This window comes from Hemicordylus capensis, chromosome 4 (genome assembly GCF_027244095.1).
Source record: "Hemicordylus capensis ecotype Gifberg chromosome 4, rHemCap1.1.pri, whole genome shotgun sequence".
In the NCBI taxonomy this organism is placed as follows: domain Eukaryota; kingdom Metazoa; phylum Chordata; class Lepidosauria; order Squamata; family Cordylidae; genus Hemicordylus; species Hemicordylus capensis.
The window spans coordinates 121,647,747-121,667,742 of NC_069660.1; the positions used below are offsets into that span (position 1 = coordinate 121,647,747).

The 19,996-nt window shown below is 44.4% G+C and overlaps 1 long non-coding RNA gene across 2 annotated transcripts in view; it reads right to left on the reverse strand.

Moving 5' to 3' along the window:
* Positions 1-12,876, reverse strand: part of LOC128324605 (uncharacterized) — a 28,095-nt gene extending 15,219 nt beyond the window's left edge. Inside the window, exons 1-3 of one of the 2 annotated variants that reach the window (XR_008306981.1) lie at positions 12,759-12,876; positions 11,831-11,971; positions 10,383-10,533 (exon numbers count right to left, since the gene is read on the reverse strand). This is a non-coding gene — a long non-coding RNA (uncharacterized LOC128324605). Of the gene's footprint in view, positions 1-10,382; positions 10,575-11,830; positions 11,972-12,758 lie in introns of both variants that reach the window. The other variant, XR_008306980.1, reaches the window with a different exon arrangement.
* Positions 12,877-19,996: the final 7,120 nt, after the last annotated feature.

Sequence of the window (19,996 nt, forward strand, 5' to 3'; positions counted from 1 at the left end):
AATCTGTTGCCCTTAAATCAGGGTAGGTTCTATTTGAATTGACTTGAATTTGAATAGATTCAAATTTAATTTTAATGGGCTAGGGGGCAGCAAGGCAGGTTGGGTGGCAGAGCACTATGGGTGCTGCCTACTACCCAAACTGCAAAGCAATTGGGCAAATGGTTGATTTTTAAGGAATTTTTTAGTTTTAAGTGATTATGTATTTTTCTGCCATGGGGAATAATGGGGATTAAAAGCAGCCTAGGTGCTTGGGAGTTGGTTTGGGCAGGAGGGGGGGGGAGCACCATGGGTGTCAACTACCACCAACCTGCAAGGCAGTGGGGCACCCTGGTGATTTTTTTTTAGGAAATGGTGCTAATTAACTTTTTCTCATAATGAATCCCTATGAAAAAGCAATGTGACATCTGGGAATCTAACATGTTTAGGCTTTCGGATGTTATATTACTTCTACATAGGGTGCCATCATTATGAAAAAATTAGTTAACACCAGAGAATCTAAATTACATAAAAAATTTCCCCCAAATCATCCGAGTACCCCACTGCCTTGCGGTTTGGGTTGTAGTTGGCACCCACACCACCCTACTCATATACCTGCTTTGGGGTACCTAAGCACTACCCACAGGGAATAATGGGGCTGCTTAAAATCCCCATTATTCCCTATGGCAGAAAAATATAAAATAACTTAAAACTAAACAATTCCTAAACCAGAGTGGCAGAGAAGCTCAGAAGGATATGATGAAATGGCAATGACTAACGGAAACTTGACTCTTGAATCAATTTGAATCGAATCAGTGGAGATTTGATTTGAAGTACCAGGGCAGATTTGAAGTACCAGAGGTCGAATCACTCGAATCAACTAGATTTGAATCAAATCAATTTGAGCTTTAAAAGATTTGCACATCCCTAGTTTATGCCATTGTGTTTTACTAGAACCATAGTGGCTACTGTGGTTTTCCCCACATTGCCCAAAAATAATGCAATGTCTGAGGCACTGTGGGAGAAATATGGTAGTCACCAGGAAACATTCTGACACTTCAGTTATAAACATATTTTCAGTTTTAAAAAGAACGACACCTTCTAGTTTGCTGTGCTACATAGTAAGCTGCACCACAGCCCTGCACACACCAGGAATGGAGCCTGAATGGACTGAATGCTTTGTATGTCATTTGGTTCATGAACAAAACCCAAATAGACTCAGTCTAATTTTCCATTAATTTTCAAATGAGTGTACACCATTGCCATACTTCCATGACCCTTTCCATTGACTGCTTCATGTTGCAAAATGAGTTGGCTGCACCCAGGCTCCATGGTGCAATGTAAAACCCCTTTAAGGAAATTCTCAAGCTCTCAGCTTTACTGTCACCTTTAAGGAAATTCTCAGCTACTGAGGCATAAGTGGAGAGACCCCATCATTATTGTCTCAAACAAGAACTACAGGTTGAGTATTCCTAATCTGGACATCTGAAATCCAGAATGCTCCAAAATCCAGAAACCACCACGGCATGCGCCCACAGCACCAACTCATTGCAGCTGAGCACCTCGTAACAAAACAAAAAACAAAATGCCTCAGCTCACTTGCTTGCTTTGGTGCTAGAGACTTTAAATAAAACCTAAACAAAAAAATACAGTGTACAGTAACCTTTCGTATTTAGACTTGCATCCCATGCCCAAGATATCTCATTACAGTATGCAAATATTCCAAAATCTGGAAAAGTCCAAAATCCGGAAAACTTCTGGTCCCAAGCAGTTTAGATAAGGGATACTCAACCTGTACAGACATTTCTGGGGGATTTACACGGTAGTGAACAACTGGAAATGCCAGATATGTGTAGAAAATTTGTATACTCTTGCTAAAAGCAGGAAATACAACTTTCACTGATCTCAGTAGCCCTCTTCAGATATTACGAGTGCTTACAACTGCAAAAAGCAGGGAGAGAGTTCCACCTCATGCTGTCACTCACCCCCTCCAGCCAACCTGTTCACACTTACGGCCCCATATGTCTGAAGAGGGAGGCACCATAAGGATGATGGCCTTGGACAATACAGGTTGCAGCTCACGGAAGCGCCAGCCATCGTGCCCTTCGGACAAATGGTCCGAAGGGCATGAGAGGAGAGCTGGTCTTGTGGTAGCAAGCATGACTTGTCCCCATAGCTAAGCAGGGTCCACCCTGGTTGCATATGAATGGGAGACTAGAAGTGTGAGCTCTGTAAGATATTCCCCTTAGGGGATGGAGCTGCTCTGGGAAGAGCAGAAGGTTTCGAGTTCCCTCCCTGGCTTCTCCAAGATAGGGCTGAGAGAGATTCCTGCCTGCAACCTTGGAGAAGCTGCTGTCAGTCTGTGTAGACAATATTGAGCTAGATAGACCAATGGTCTGACTCCGTATATGGCAGATTCCATATAAATAGAGCTGTAAGCATGCATGGGCACCTAGAAGGGGTGAATGACTGCATAGGGCAGGGCTTCCTTCCCCTTTTGCAGTTGTATATGTGTGAACATGGCTGGCATTCATAACATGTGAGTACTGTCAGACAGACCACTGCTTAGGGGTGTGCACAAACCATTAGACCTAGAACAGGCTGGTTTGGCATTTCAATTGCGAACTAACTAGGGCCAGTTTGGTCTGTGAACCAGACCAAGCCTGGTTCAGTGTGAACTGGTCACAAGGGAGTGAGGGAGCAGTGAGAAATATTGCTAAAGTCTCTTACCCGGCTCCCTGATCACTGCCCTCCGCTGCCCCCATCCCCAGTCGAATCACCGGATGGATTGCTCTTAAAACACAGGCTACCCACATGGCAGCGGTGCAGTTCTGGTCTCCACGGAAGCCAGAATTGTGCCACTGCCATGCTGGCGCGGCCTGTATTTTAAGAGCAATCCGGCCAGCGATTCAGCTGGGGATGGGGGCCCGGTAAGAGACTTTAGCAATCTTTTTCACATCTCACCCACCTCTGTACTTGTAAAGGGGAATCCTCACTGGATTCCCCATTCCAAGTATTGCAAGCTTAGCCACTGAACTGGCTCAACTGAATGGATCAGACTGGCCCATCAGTTTGAATGAGTCAGTTTGGCAGAACATGGTTTGGTTTGAATTTATTCTAATTTGAACTGAACTGAATTATTTGGCTTTGTGCACACCCCTACTGCTGGTCTATCCAGCCCAGTTATATCTACTCTGACTGCTAGTGGCTCTCCAAGGCCCAAGGCAGCATTACTCCCAAGGGATACTTTAAAAGACATGAGATACTTTTAAAGCTGGATATGTTGGTGATTGGACTTTGGGCTACTGACATGTTAAACATGTGTTCTGTCACTGTGTTATGGGACAAGTCAGGCTAATTCTCAATAAATACTGAACTATGCTGTTCAGGCCTGTACTCACATGTTATGAATGCCAGCAGTTAAGCAGCTCATCTGCTTATCTGGGTTAGCAAACAGCCTTACTCAGCAAAAAAGATGGTTCCCAAATTTAAATTTCCAAGAAAGAAAAATTTAAACAAAAGACAAGTGAAATTGCTAGCTATACTGTAAGTACTCATTGTGGCTTCCATGCAGGCCTGAAAGTTAAAGATCTGTCCATGGACTAGCAGGGGAAATGCAAGACAAACACTCCCTTGTGCTAACCATAATGTAATTGGGAACTGGAAAAGTGAAAGTGTGTGTGGAAAATAGACACATAGAACAAAAAGAACGGGCTTGTGTGCGTTCTCGTCTTTTATCATATGAGCATTTTCTTTGAAAGTCTAGCAGAATCAGTTTTAAAATACTGCATATTTAGTTTAGTTGCACTGCTTCTATTTTCATTATTTTCCTCTCTCTCTCTCTCTCTCCCTCTCTCTCGTTTTCACTTGTACCACAGAGAAAGCAAAGGTAATAACGAAGGAAAGGCCTGCTTTTAAAAATGTATTTATTGTCAATTGTAATTCAGCTATTAAATGGATTCTTATCATATTGGGAATTTTCTCAATTTTACTTTTCAGATATATATATGGAGCATATAAGTGTGAGCTTACAAAAATATTTTATTTCTCAGAATGGTGTGGGCTGTCATAAGGGATCTCCTCCTATTTCTATTCCAGACCTCCCTGGTGTGTTTTCAGTGTTAGGATATTGTACCTCAATATAGTTATTTACTTTCAGACTTTTCTAGAGCAAGCCATGTATGGGGTTGGTTTTAAAAGAAGCTGATTACTTCTACTCCTGTATTAAATATACATTTTTGTTAGTTTCCAGCTCTAAGAAAAATGAACGGAACAAACCAAAGTTAAACACTTTAAAGTCTCATTGATTTCATTGGAAGGAATTCTGATTTTGATTGTTCTTCTTGAAATCAATGAATTTTGGCTGGATCACACCCATTTACCCTTTAATAATCTTTCACAAACCCCAAATTTCTGTTCTGATTCTCCAGCTGACATGCCACTTTCCCAGACAGTGTAGTATGCATGGCTATTTCTAAACAGGAATGAGAGCTAGTTTCCCCACGATAGTTATGTGGCCCTGAGTCAGCAAAGGTTGCTGCACAGCACAAATATAATGTAGGATGTGAAGCTGTGCTGAAATGTGTAAGTGGGAAGTCTATTTTTCCTTATCCCAATTCTTAATCCCTATTGCTTCCCTGCATTCCAGACCTCACCCCAAATCAAAAAGTGGTGAAATTGACAGAGATTATGAGCAGCTTCTGGTCTAGTCAATTTCACTACTCAGGCAAATGCTCTAAAAAGGTGAAGGGAAAAAACATACTTTTCTTTAGTTGCAAGCAAGGCATTGCTTGAAGTGAAAGAAGGCAGCACTGAACCATTTTTTGTCTTCTTTTAAAAGGTATATGTGCAGAAAGGGGTGGAATGAAAGAAGCTGAATAAATGTGGGAAAGCAAAGTAATTTATTGAAGGAATAAATAAAGATCTGCTTGCAAATATTTACATGGAATTTCATGCTGTAGCATACACTTTCAAAAAATGTCTAGTGAGTATACAGTAATTCAGCCTCATCATGTTGCACCATATAATAAACTTCTTTGTAAGGTCAAGCACAGCTAGAGCTGTGGTAGGGTTTTAATCAAAATATTTGGGTTTTTTTGTTTGTTTCAAACAGTGATAGAAGCACTGCTGCAGGTGACTGATAAATCCATATGAAGGGGAAGTTTGCTAATGGTAACTTTCTCTGCCTTCTGCTGCTGCTGCTGTACGCTGCAGCCATCTTCACATTGCCGCTGTATGTAGACAAACTTGATGTTGCCCACAGCAGGTGCCATCACGGTTACATGCAGCATCCTCTGACTGTTTTGTGTTCATATGTGCATATAGGTACAGCACAATCCCCAAGGTGGTGGCAACACACAGTAATAGCAGGAGGGCAGTGTGGTGCAGTAGTGATAGCCAAGGGAAAGCAGAAGGGAGCAATGGAGGATGGAATGGAAGACAATGTTCATGGAGGATGACCACTAACATTTAGGGAGGTGCACAAGTTGAAGCAGTCCAAATCAGGCAGTTTAGGGTCTCATCAAAAGCCACATGCAGCACCCACAAATCAGCCATGAGATCTTAAGAGAGGTCCCCCCCTCCCCCAAGTTGCCATTTGGCTTTCCAGCTGCAAGATCAGGCTTCTTGCATGATATAGAGCCCTTTCTCACGATCTGGAGAAGGGCTTGGAAGGCAGGGAGGAAGGTTCCGTAACCTTACTTTCCTTGCTGACTATCCCTTGAGGGAGCTGGGTGCATGGATTATCCTCTGCTGCCCCAGGCAGTGTGGAGGCTTGGAGGCCAGGATGCATTGTCCCAGCCCCCGGAATTCCTAAAATGTACCACACAAGTGTGCAGTGCATTATCAGGATCCCCACAGCAATGGGCGGGCTCACATCCATGTGGCAGCACCAGCTGCAAGCAGGCAGCGCTGCATACGTTTAAAACAATGGGGCTAAGGGAGTGCTCACTGCTCACTTCCTTAACCTCATTTAAGAGGCTGGGCTTGCTACTGAAGCACTGCTGGCATCAGACACGATCCTGGCGGTCCTTATGATCAGCCAAGACCAGATGTGGCTTCCTTAGCCTGGTTTGGGCTGATCGTAAGAGAACAGCCTCAACCTCTGGCTTGCTTGAGATAATTGTAAGATCAGTTCCCCTGAGAGAAACCTTGCCGCATGGAAGTGCCCTGAGAAGTCTGCATCACAATTGCAATACAACCAAACAAAGTCTGAGATGTTTTTATCACAGTTTTGGTACAATCAAATCAAATGTGCCATCAAAGCTATTTGTTTCACAGAAACCACTAAGAATCAGAAGGTCAATAAAAAGCTGGTTTGAATTGTTTATTAAAATTACTCAAGGATACCAGGTATTGGCTAGTATTTTGATTACTGTAATAAGGAGATATTAAGGATTTGCATAGCTCTAGAAGTCTTGAGTAGTAAAATAAATAGCAATGCTTGAAATGTAAAAATTTGACTGTTTGGATTACAAACTTTCCTAGTTTGGATGCCTCCCTAGACTGTTTATGAGCTGTGTCCAAACCTCCCCACAGTTCAAGCTCAGCTTATAATCAGTTTAGCCCCCTTTTCTGCTGAGACTGAATAGTAGCAGCTGTGGTTATGAGAAGTTCATTAGGAGCAGCTGAGGGTTTCAGGATACTGCAGTTTCCCAGGGCATTTGGGTCCTTCTAAGGCTCCTCTGTCATTAATATAGTCTCAGAAGCCCAAGGGAACTACAGTCTCCAGGATGCTGTTCCTGCAACCCTTTGAGATCAAAGTCAAGGCTGCAGGATCAAGCTCTTCTTACCACACTATCAAGAAGGTTTTGGGGAGCAAGGAAAGGAAGAATTGAAGGAGGGCTTGTGAGAAGGTTGAGACAGCTATAAGGCACATTATGTTCCACACAGGGGGCATCTTGAGAGGGATGAGAGGAGGCTAGATCTTGAATTCATAGGACATTATTTATTAGACCTGGAGTCTGGAAGAGACCCGAGTCTACTTAAAATGAACTAATTCAGTCCTGTACTGAATTAAGCTTAAATGTGCTCATTTCAGGCCCATCACAAACTGATCACAAGGAAGTTTGCCGATCTCTAGTAACAAAGACAATACCTCCTTCATCCAAACAGTCAAATAGTTCACATCTAACTAAAGAACACAATATTATTTCTGATCTTTTGAAGTACTGTAATAATTGGCTGGCCAGCTCAATATGGGAGATGCAGTGCTTAGTACTGTTAAAAATCCCTTTACTAGTTGCTTGTCTACATTTAAATTTGTTGCAATGCTTCTTCAGTCTGGACTCAAACCATGATGTACACCAAATCATCATGACCTAGGTCTTTTGAGACCTATGTTTTGTGGAAATAGTAGCTGATTGTTTGCTGACGTGGAACAAAAGCGGTCTACATCATAATGGGTGGCTATGTAAGCCATTGCCAATGAAAACTACCTTAACTGGAGCAGTCAAAAATGCCTTTCTAATCAGGATGAAATTGAAAATATGTGGGCTGTTGGTTTTGGAAGGGAAGTAGCTGAGGTTGACGAGTGGAGTGTTGACTCACTTAAACGCCTACTCCAATAGCAGTTCGGACTGTGTCTAACCCCTTGATTATCTCTGTTTTCACTTCCTTCCCAGCTTCCATTTCTTTTAGTTCCACTGGCTTTGGATGCATTCCCAGCTCTGCTAATCTCCTCTAATCTTTGCCATAAAAACCTTCCAGTATCCACAACTCTTTCAATTTCTTTACATAGCAAAGAACTACACAAAAGACAAATGGGAGGATGTATAACTCTCCCCATTTTAATAATGAATAGAAACAGAGGTAGACATGAATGATTAAATTGGAAGGCACCAGTCAAATGGATGCACATGGGGCTTTCTAGTCAGAATGATACAGTTTAGGACCCATTCTCCTGCTAACTTCTGGATGAGGTCTGCATTATTTCCTACCACAAAGTCTGTCCCATAGACCATGCTTGATGGTGTTGCTGGAGTAGCAGATTCATCAACTGCAGTCTGCTGGCTATGGAAAGTATATTTGAAAGAGTAAGGTCACATGTTCATGCTAAAGTGTGTTTTAGAATTTAAAAATACCCTAAATATTGATCCAGCAATCATAACAACTGGAAGATGGTAATAGTAAAGTGTCAGGATAAGATACAGCATCAAAGCAGAGAGATTGGAAGAAGATACAATTTAATCAAGTGGATTCAAGTCCAGTGGAGGCTGTGCAATTCAGTACTGCACGTTGGTGCAGACAACAGTGCTGCAGTATTATCATAGTGTTACTCAACTGCTTTCTTCAAGCTCATTATGTTCCTCCTACTGCAACACATATCTCTCTCTCCAGCGCATGTGCGCGCATGCACACACACACACACACCCCTCTCTGAGGGCCTCCCAGTTCCATCCCTTCCTATTTTCTTCCCTCACTCTGAGGGGCCACCGGGGAGAGGGGCAAACAAGGGCCCCCTCTCCCCTAGCTACACCCCTGGTTGGGTCTTCTTAGCCTGCATCCGCCATGCCCACCATCTTATGATGTCCTCACAAATGGGTGGTTTCTGAGGGAAGGGCTGTGGGTCATTTCCCACCTGCTCCTTCCCTTTTCTTTGTGCACAAAACTTGAGGGTTTGCCTTAAAGGTTGGATGTTTGCTTCCCACAACCAAAACAAAAATCCCAAGAAAAATGCATATATGTGGGAATAAAGCCATTTTAGAAACCTTTGGATTTATCTTGTGTGTGTGTGTTTTCTAAAGATGTGTCTTGTGCAATTCTTTCTCTATCTGGTCATAACACCCTGCAGACATTATTCATATAGGCAGCCCAATATCACATAAGCCATATACAGTCATTATTCAAATAGGTACAGTGTGCTGACATGCAGGGGGAAGGGGAGCACACTGGCTAGCAGTGTTCCCTCTAACAGGGATTCCCAAATGTTGTTGACTACAACTCCCATAATCTCCAAGCAGAAGCCATTGCAGCTGGGGATTCTGGGAATTGTAGTAAACAACATCTGGGAATCCCTGTTAGAGGGAATACGGAGGGCTAGACATGCTGCCTAGTGCTGACATGCTCAGTGGCCATGCAGCCCACTTTCCCTGCATTCATTCCCTGCAGAAGGAAACACTGTACCCAGGGAGGTTCTCCCCACCCTGGTGATTCAGAAGACTGGGCAGACAAATTACAAGCTGACAGTCTCCCCAGGTTCAGCGTTTGCCTCTGCAGACAAATACTAAATGCAGGGAGAGCAGGAGGTGTGGCTACAAAGTGCATTGGCACTGGCTAGCCAGTGCACCTCCACTTCCCCGACATTTGGGTATAATGTACCTATTTGAATAACATCTGCGTATAGCTTATGTCTTCCTCGAATCTGATGTGGGTGTTCCTGCACTTGCAACAGAAGCTGCTTGGAATTGCTTGGATTTCTATGTATCACATCTGTCTCTCACTAGGGATGTGCACGGAACCGGCTGGCCTATATACTGAGCCAGACTGAGGCAGTTAGATCTGGCAGTCCTCAATGCCCCCACCCCCAGTTTGTTTTGGTCCAGGGGTGGGGTTCGTGAATCTTTGTTAATTTTTAAAAATCACTTACGCCCTCCAGCGGTCTGTGGCATTTGCCCTTCCCTCACCAGCCTCCTTGCCCCCCTAACCAGCCTTTCAGCTGACTCTTTGGCCCATTTGGGCCTTCTCCCCCAGTGTGGTGGCCATTTTTGAGGCTGCCATACCTGCGCAATTGGCCTCTGCATATCATGGGTAAACAAACAAAACAAAACCGTGAACCCCCAGTTGGGTTTGGACCATGGTCAGACCGAACAAGGGGTGGTTCAGTTCAACCTTGAATGGTTAAAACTAAATAAACTGTTTGCACACCCATATCTCCCACCCTTTCCCCAAGGAGCTCAGGAGAATATACACAGGATCTCCCCCATTTTAGCCTCATAACAGCTCTATAAAAGGTAGGTTACGCTGAGAGAGAACAGGCCACTACACCATGCAAGCTGCTTTGCCAGCAAATGTGCATCCCCTTAACCAGAGAAGCTGAGGAACCATCCCAAGATTTTCATTTATCAGCATCCTTCAAACAGCCATGTCAGGAACCACTGGTTTCAGCTGCAATCACTTATTTCAAAATTTGCCAGTGAAATGACATTGCCACTGCAGCACATATGTATGTATGAATTATGAAAAACAAGTGAGAGGGTGAATACTTAAACATAAAATAAGCTTAGAACTGCTTTTTCATGGGGGATGCATGGGCAGTGAGTAAGAAACTTGTTCAACTGTGAGGGCAACAGTGGGAATATATCATAAGGCAGACAAGTATCTATATTTGTATGCTTATTATCATCAGATATTTATGTAGCATTTTAATTTGCATATTTAAAGATATGTAATTAACACTACTCACATACCAGTCTCATGAATCTTGCAGATGCCATACTGGAAGAGGTGGACAAGTTGCAAGTATTCTTACATTTTCCCACTCAAATATAAGCCAAAATCCGAGTAAGCCCTTGAAAACTCATTGAATCATTCATCTCAAGGTTGCACTGTCGGCAGAAACTGCAGGAGGGGAACTCAAATAATCAAGTCAGGACTGAAATCTGAAATCAGAACCAAGGAGTCAAACCAGCAGCCCAGCCCTTTATAGTTCTTCCTGTTCAGATGGATTTATTTGCCAGTTTGGGTGGATGAGGTCAGTAGAGTATGAGAGTTTAGCCTAGGTTGCAGTTCTAGCAGTTCACCACAGGGGGCAGCCACTCATTGCATCAAAGGTTCTCAGTTCCAGCCCACAATGGTTTCTGACAATTCATTACCAATTCCATCAAAAGGATGGGAAACAATTATTTTGGCTTTCTTTGTAAAAGTTGCCTCCTTGTTTCACATCCTTGACTAGCTAATGCCACATTTTTTCAGACAAATTCTTGCAAATTTCAAAGATCAGAACATAAATCAGAGACATTTTTGAAGAGGCAAGCTTTATTCTCAGATTACAGGAAGAGTTTCCAGGTAATCTGGCTATTCCCTCCACTAATCAGTACACCAAACTCTGATGATACAAACCACACAGCAAAGCACTATATCAGCTTGAACTCTGTTCCTTGCGTTATAGAGCTTGGAGGGGAGATTTCTTTATCTACACCACCTGCAGTGGAAATGCACAGGTAAGGGAGCACTGCTAGTTAATATTGTCTGGAGACATGGAATTAAAGTTCCAAAGAAAGTAGTTTATTTAGAAAATCCATCAGGGAGATAGATTAAGTTTTACATGCCTTGCTGCTGGCTACATACAGGAAGAGGGGGAAGAGAGAAGGAAGTCTCTCTCTCTAGGGTATTTTTCACACAGCAGGCTTGGATATAAATTAGGCTGCACTCTAACATGCGACGAAAAATCAGAATTGTGTATAAAGTGCTCCCTGACAGCTCACTGGGGTAAATCTGGTCAATATGTGAATGCACACACTCCATTCTGGAAGAGATGTGAGCTAAAAGCCCTGTATGAAAAATGCCCAGGTGAGAGAATGAAACCTGAGTCTATCAGTCAAACAAAAGGAAAGTCGAGTGGAGAAAGCATAGTCAGAGAGGGAATTCCCTTGCTCACCATCTCTACCCTTATTGCCTCTAATGGTCAATAGGGTTGTTGGTTCTAATAGCCAATGCCATTGGGAGCTGGATCTCCAACATATTGTAGGGTCAATTTACACCTACACGTACACCACTTGATTTCTCAATATGAAAGACAGGTCTATCACCAGTTAGTGGTCATGGTAGCTAATTGGAACCTCCAGTTTCAGAGGCAGTTTACCTCTGAACAGTAGTTGCTGGGCACAAACAATGGGGGAGAGCTGTTGTGTCTTACCTGTAAGGGACCAAAGTGAGAGGGGGTCCTCAAATCAGAGCCTCCAGCAGCCTTGTCCAGGCATTACATTCCCTCCACTGTCAGGGCAACTACCAGGCAGAGGGAGTCCTTGGCCTTATCTTTGCTGTGATGCAGCATCACCTGTAAGATGACCAAATAAAATACTGCTGTTTGTCAGTTCTGTTGGACCAGGTGATCTGGAACCAATAGGGGCCTGCCTATATATTGATTCAAGCTTGGTTTCTGAGTCTAAGTGATTTATGTGGATGAATATCAACTGCCTTCGCTCACCTCCTTTCTTTCTGGTGGGCCACCTTTGGAAGCCAGAATGTCTCCGTGACCTTGACTCCGTACCTGCCTCTGCCTCCCTCCCAGGATCCTGGCTACTGGCTCCTGCATTCTGCTGCTGGTCTCTGAACTCTGCAGAGGCCTAATAGTACTCCACTTTTGGGCTTCCTGGAAGCATTTAACTAGGCAACAGGATTTCAGCAGAGCTCTTCTTATGTTCCCAGTACCAGGCTCAGCCTTCATTGACTTGCAGCAAAGAGCCAAGCTAATGTTTTCCAAGTGGTTGAGTACCCCCATGGCAAGTTTCCCATAACCTCTCCATGCAGAAAACTGAACTCTCTGAATGTGTTGGGGCCATCACTAAATGAGTTTGTCTGCCCATAATCTATGTCAGTGGCAAACCACTGGAAGGAGGTAAGGAAGCTCTCATTGTGACAACAGTACTGATTCTCACAGCCAGTTCTGCTTAACAATATGGTTTCCTAATCCACTGGCAAAAAACTATGGCTGCATTAGCACATAACAGAAAACTGGAGGTGAAGGGACCTCTGGTTTCAAAAACTGTGCATCTGAATGCAGGCAACCACAGTTTCAACAGAAAATGGACCCGCGGTTTCCCTCCCTGGACAGTGATTTGTACCTTCAGTTTGTAATGAGGTCTGCTGCCTGGACCTCTGGTTCCATGGTGCCAGTGTTATGTCTGAATGCCAGCACTGCAGTCTGGTTGCTTTGCAACTGGAGTTGAGGGAGGAAGCTCCTCCCTCGCTCTGGCTGCTATTGGCTGCTGAGGCTGTCCTTCAGTAAAGAAGGAAGCCCAGGCAGCCAGTTCCTCCTCCTCCTCTCTGTAGTCAGCAAGACTGCAGAGAGGGAGCTCTCCTGAATGTCCACATTCAGACAAGAGAGTGGGGAGGAGGGCACGGATCTGTGGTTCCATGTTATGTGTGAATGCAGCCAGTGGCTAACAAGATGCACAACTTACTGCCTCCATAACAGCCCACTTTTTGGGGGGTTGCTGCAGACCTCAAAAGTATATCTGATGCTGTTTGAAGCAGCAGTTCTGGAAGCAGCATTTCTCCTTTTGCAACCATGAGGACACAGGTTCCACAACCCCTATTTCGAACAGGTTTGCACCTGCCTTTTGAAGCCTACAGCAACCCCAGGGAGGACCATTATGGAGGATGCCCGCCACTGTCCAGATCATCTCACAATGTATGAGCATGTGTTTGATGTTCCAGGGCTGTACAACTTCAGCCCACCGGCTGTTCTTGAACTACAACTCCTGTCACAGTGGCCAGTAGTCAGGGACTATGGGAGTTGTAGTCCAACATCTGCAAGAGGGCCAAAGTTGTGCAGCCCTGTTTTAGGCTGAAGTAAGATAATGTGGGCATTCTGCACTAGCTCATTCACACGTGCACATCACTTGATGCTGCAGTCATCGGGGGATGAATATGTATATCTGATTCATGCAGGCAGCCTGATGATGATTTGCAGGCAGCTCAACAGCAATGCTTGGATAGGTCTCACTGTTTTACTTCTACTAATCTTCATTTTCTAAGCAGTTCTTATTTGCTGTTCCACACTATGTATGTTAAGCAAATCCTGACTAACCTTAAACCTTTTGATAAGATAGGGTGCTGTGGCATCAGCAGCATTCATTGTACATCCCATATCTCCAGGTTCCTGTCAGCTAGATGTCACCTGCAATGCAAACACCAGAAAAACAAGAAATAATAATTTCATACATCATCTATGTGTGCATGAGCCAGTCAAACATTCAATACAAATTCAAACTGCTACCATACAATAAAGCAAATACCATCCAAATAATATTTCAAATGATTGAAAGGCTTTTGATTTTGAAGTGTATTCTCTTAAGCTAAGTGGTCCCCAGGACCATCCAGAAAATTCAATTGTTTCATTTTAAAATGTTTCTGCCCAAAATTATATCAAATCCTAATGTCTCAGTAGAAATACATGGGATTGGATTGCTGAGTGGGCGCCTGATGTCAAAGAAAAAATCTAATTTTCCTATGGCATTTCCTCATACTGTCTCAAAATGGATAAAATTTTAATGGGTAATTTTCTGAAGCCGATCGCTAGCCATTGTGCTGGAAAGATGTGCAGGAGATCTTAACCATGTGGCAGTAGAAAAATATAATGCAACAAAAGACAGAAGAGGGGGTAATCTTACAATATAATCCAAGGCATAAAAATATGCATTTTTATTCTCCTAAGAGGGGGTAAGCTATTGCAGAGTGATTCCTTAATTTATAGAGAATTAAAGAAGACACTATTTTAGTTGCAGAAATACCTTAATTATTTATTATTTCTTAACCCTAGCTAACAAGGTAACAGTCACTTCTGTAAGAGGAGGAGATCAAAACCAACTAAACTGATAAAACAACCGATCAATAGAACTGAAGACTGACTCCACCTCAAGGACTTAACATTAGGGATGTGCCCGAGTCATTTTGGCGCTCCCTGCAGCTGAAACGTTTCGGCACGGGGTAAGGGGTGCCTTGAAACAGAGGCAACCATACCTGCCCCATCTGCAAGCTTCCCCCACCCTGTGCCACACTCCACTACCCTCGTTTAAGGGGAGGGATACTTTTGGTAGTTTGCAGCTCCTGTGGCAGCAGACAACCAGGAGAAATTGGGCTAGGCTCCCTTAGCTCGATTTCTCCTGGCCGTGAGAATAGCTTCAAAGTCTCATACAACAAACATTAAAGAGACAAGTGAAAGCCACATTACTAAATGGAAATGCATGAACAACTCATCATCAAATCATCAGCATCAGCATCATATTATCACATTCATCATTTTCATTTCAGCATCAATTCTATAGTCAATGAAAGCAATTCTTTCATATCAGCATGCATCTTCCAAAACTCTCCCTCCTGCCTGCCCCACACCACCACAGCCTCTGATGGCTGCTGCTGCTGCTGGACTTGGGGGCTGGATGAAGGCTTTTTTGTTTGTTTAAAGGCTGCAGTTGGGTGTGGGGTTGGGAGGGTAAATGGGTGAAGGGAGGAGGCTAGAGTGGGTGCCCATTCAGAGCCTGTAGGTGGCTGTCCTGGGCACTAGGGAACAGATACAAATATAGGCGGCTGCTGGACTTGGGGGTGGATGAAGGCTTTCTTTGTTTAAAGCCTGGCTGCAGTTGGGGGTGGGGGCTAAATGGGCGCAGGGAGGAGGCTAGAGGGTGGGCCCACTCACAGCCTGTAGGCTGCTGGGCAGAGAATTTTAATACTGATATATTATGGGCACAGAGGACTGGAGGACAGGCTTCTGTTTTTTCTAAAATTCAAAGAAAAAAAATCTTTGGAATGGAAAAAAGACAGAATTGTTTTTTAAAACCATGAGGCTATGCTACCCTTCTAACCACCTACTAGAACTAGCTAACGGGAATCCCTTCCACAGACAGAACCCCTGTTTAAACGTCTTTTAAACTAAACAACACACAACTTTTTTTAATTCAATTGCAACCCCAAACTCTCCAAAGAGGGGGGGGGAAACCCAAGAACACACAATTCCAGAGGTGTGTGTGTGTGTGTGTGTGTGTGTTAAAATGGGTACTCACTCAGTCTAGGACTTCACCCACTTTGTGTCCAGTTGTCCACTTCTGTGGTCTGGTCTCTGCATCTACTCTTTTTTCTTCAATCTTCTTCTCCTTTGACGTCGTTTTGAATTTCCCACCCTTCCAAGCTTCAGATTGATGAACGAAAGCATGGACTGATCTGCTGACGATTCCCTCCTGGTTCCAGATTGGCTCCTTTGGCTCTTGCCAGTGCTGATTGACCCCGAATTGGCCAGGGGAAGGGTCGAAGATGGGGCAAGGGTGGAGGGGGAGTTAAAGGAGGGATTTTCAAATAGATTTAAAGAGGCAGTAGCCACCATTCTGCCTCATGGGAGAAGAGAGAGAGCGCTGAGCTTTGCTTTGCCTTGCCTTGCCTATTGCCTTCTGACTTGCCAGCCTGAGCCCTTGCCTGCCTGCCCCTGCTGTGTGCCAGGCTGGAGTGGAAAAAAGCATTGCTTTTTTGTTCCTGCTGCCTATTAAGGAACAGAGGAGAAAGGAGAATTCTTTTTCCACACCCTTCCTGCTGCTGAGAGAATCACTGCCTGCCTGTGCCTGCTGTCTGTGCCAGCCACCAGCCCAGAGCCCATGTGGCCACTGGCCATGCAGCCAGACACCCCCCCCCCCCGATTTCCCAGGCTTTTGTCCCAGGCCCCCATCTGAAGACTGAAGAAGGAGCGCTCCGCTAACCTCGTTTGGTTGATTGTGTGTTGCTGCGGCGTGGCTCTGCGCCATGGCAACACATGAGGAAACCCCCACAAGGAAGCTAAAACATGCCTCCTGGCCCCAGCGGTCTTTCCAGAATGCCCCGCATGCTCGCGCAGGGCATCCTGGAACTTCCCGGGGCTGGCTGGCTTCTGATCCCCACTGCCCATGCAGGCTCCGTGATGGAGCTGGTAATCATGTGGGTGGCCGATCTGGCTCCCCAAGGATGGCTCCCTGCCCATGTGCGGGGAGAGCGGGCTAAGCCCACTCTCCCTGCACTAACCCAGATGACACTTCACACCAATCTTGTGAAGCACCTCTTTGCTTTGCTTTTTCCGCCCATGGAAGGACTGTGACTGAAGCAGCAGCACATACACACATGCACCCACTTACCCTCCACCCCTCACCCCACAGCCATGGCCAAGGATGAGCTTGCAGCTGGTGCCCTCACATGTCTGTCACGTAGACTTAGAGCACATAGCATTCTGAGGCCGTGGCAAAAATTAACCCTGAACCCACTAACCCTTTCTCAGAGCATGCACGCACAGGTATATTGTATTTCCCCACTACATAATCTCAAGTCTAGCAGTATATATATTATGCAATTCAAATGCCTTGGTTTGTTGATGTGCCTGCATTTTCAGGACCTCATGGATGGGCACAGTCCAGATTTTCTCTCCGTGTGTGGACTTCTTTGTAATGAAGATTGGGTCATATTGTGACTTGTAGCATCATCATCATTTTTATTCAAACTAGATTGCTTGCATCTACAATAGGTTGTGCTGGTGCCATAGGCTCCGATCCATTGCAGAAATGTCCAAAAAAAAAAAAGTGCCAAAAATTGTGTGCTGTTGTCATAGTCACTCTTCTACTTGTGTAGGGGGAGTGGGGCCAAACCTCCCTGTTCCACTGGCAGAATGTTTTGCATCCTTACATAACCTGCTTTTATGGCCGGGTGCTACAGATGTAGCTGTGTCTGTTTCTTGTTGATGAAATGCTTGGGGGAGGGCGGGCACATTTGTTGCTGTTGTTAGCCCTAGTCTGCTGCCGTAGTCTGATGCATCTGTGATATCATGCATGCTTGCGTGTTGCTGCTTGTTGCTGGCTGCTGCTGTTATCCTGCACTGGGAGGGGGCGCATGGGGCAGTGCATTTCATTGTTGCTGTTTCACACTGTTGTGTGTAGATCAATTGCATTTCTGTTGGCAGGGATGGTGGGACACAGTGGATGTGGTGAGTGACACAGTGGATGTGTGTGACCTTTGGAAACATTGTTCTTTGCAAAGCTCTGCTGTTGTTGTTGGTGTGTGCTGCATCCATCCTATGGGACAATGGGGACAGAGAGTGCCCATTTCTGCCTGTGGGTGCCTCCTAGGAGTGCCACAGTGGGTCAGGTGGTAGTGACCCAATGGGTGTCTGTTACCACCAAGATTCCAAACAAATTGGGCAACGGGGTGATTTTTAAAGAATTTCTGAAGTTTGCATGTCTTTAAGTTTCCCCCCATAGGGAATAATGAGGATTTCAGCAGCCCCATAACTCCACTTGGGGCCACTGGGATGGCCCGAGGTGGGTTGTGGTGTAGTGCACATAGGGTGCCAACCACCCCCAAACCCACAAGTCCTTGGGCACTGGGCTTTGTTGTTTCTGAGGTGTTCTGAGAGTAGATTATCTGGTAGCAAATGAGAGTTAGATTCAATGTCTGCACTGTCAATGGGTACACGGGTTGGCACCCTATGTGCACTACACCACCACTTGCTCTGGTGGACTTGCACATCCCTAATCTTCATCAGTGACATTATTAATATCCTCTTTCAGGATATTCACAGCAACAAAACAGAGCTATTTTGAAGTAGATTACATGTTGAATTTTAAAACCACATGGGAATGCAATGAGTGCGATTCATCACAATTTATGTCACTGACGAAGACTGTGCATCAGCCAAAACACATCTGGCTGAGGACATTGGTGATCGGACTGCTACAATACCTCCTTGCGCTGTGCTATACCACAGGAGTACAAGCTACTTGTGGAACAGTTTATTCCATACCTCAGATACAGAAGATTTTACTCCCTTGAAGCTTAGGATTCCCATTGGAACATTCCCTTTGGGACTTTTCGATAGCAATAGCAATAGCAATAGCACTTACATTTATATACCGCTCTATAGCCAGAGCTCTCTAAGCGGTTTACAATGATGTAGCATATTGCCCCCAACATTCTGGGTACTCATTTTACCGACCTCGGAAGGATGGAAGGCTGTCTCAACCTTGAGCCCCTGGTCAGGATCGAACTTGTAACCTTCTGGTTACAGGGCGGCAGTTTTACCACTGCGCCACCAGGGGCTCGATAGAAGTTTGTGACAGCCTGGAAGGAGTCTTAAGTCATTCCGCAGCAGCCTTGTTGCACTACACTGTCAGGGCTGCCTTTCAAGTTGTGCAGGAGCCACATCAAGTCTTTAACATCAACACAGGGCTGCCTGTCATGTCAGCCACTATAAATCCCAACCTTGCTAATTTTAGATCTAAGGAAATCTCATTGAAAGCAATCAGACTAGTCATGCTAACTTTTATTCTGTGAGTACTTAGCAATGGTGCTTTGTCATATCTGCTCTGTTGGATGACACACACAGTTGAGAAGAAAGAGTCCACATTTGCCCAAGAAAACACAGACCATTGGAGGTTAGTGGATAATTAGTGAGGTATTAATGTTCACAACATGAAATGTAGAAGTCTACCCATATTCAGGGCCAGGATTAAGGATGACATGTTGTTAGCATAAGCTTTTTGCTGTTAAGTTCAGCATCATGAAGGGGGGGAAAGCTGATGATTACTAAAAGGTGCTGATTAGTAATGAAGAATTAGCAAAAAATACAGCTATGACAGAAACCACAATGTAAATAGCCTCTTCCAGGATGACAAAAATGTCATATCGTGGAGGGATGACTTTGCCCATTAACTGTATTAATGTTATCACTTAATATTCACAACAACATGTTCATTCTAAAGTGTTCTTATCTGACTAGTTTGCCTTCACAAGATTGGGCTATTCATCATGTAGGGCTTGGGTCATATTTTGAAACCTACCAATGAATATCCCAAAATACGTGTGTTATTAATGGTTGTACTTATCTTTAAATATATATTGTGAAAAATCTGACATTTTGGAGCAATAAGGTACCCATGGATGGTTCAGCAATCAGACTATACTTTTGACAAAATGCACCTGAGTTGACTGATTGAATTGGCATCAAACTTTAGCAACTCAGTCCTAAATGTATTTACCTGGAAGCAAGACCCATTTATTGCAATGGAGGTTATTTCCAAGTAAGGATGTCAGAATCCACTTAGAAGTGAAACACACCTGATTCACTTGTTATTAAAGCTGTGGACACCGTACCCAGCTTTAGCACCCATGAAACCATGACAGCAAGCCCTACTTCTGTGCTGCTGTATTCTTCAACCACCCCTCCTCCTCCCCATACATACAGCATTTGTCTGCAAAGATAAATGCTGAAGACAGGGAGAGATCCTCTCTGTGATTAAGAATGTTTGGCACCCAGCAGTCCCAATCACGGGGAGGAACATTCCCCAAGTAAAGT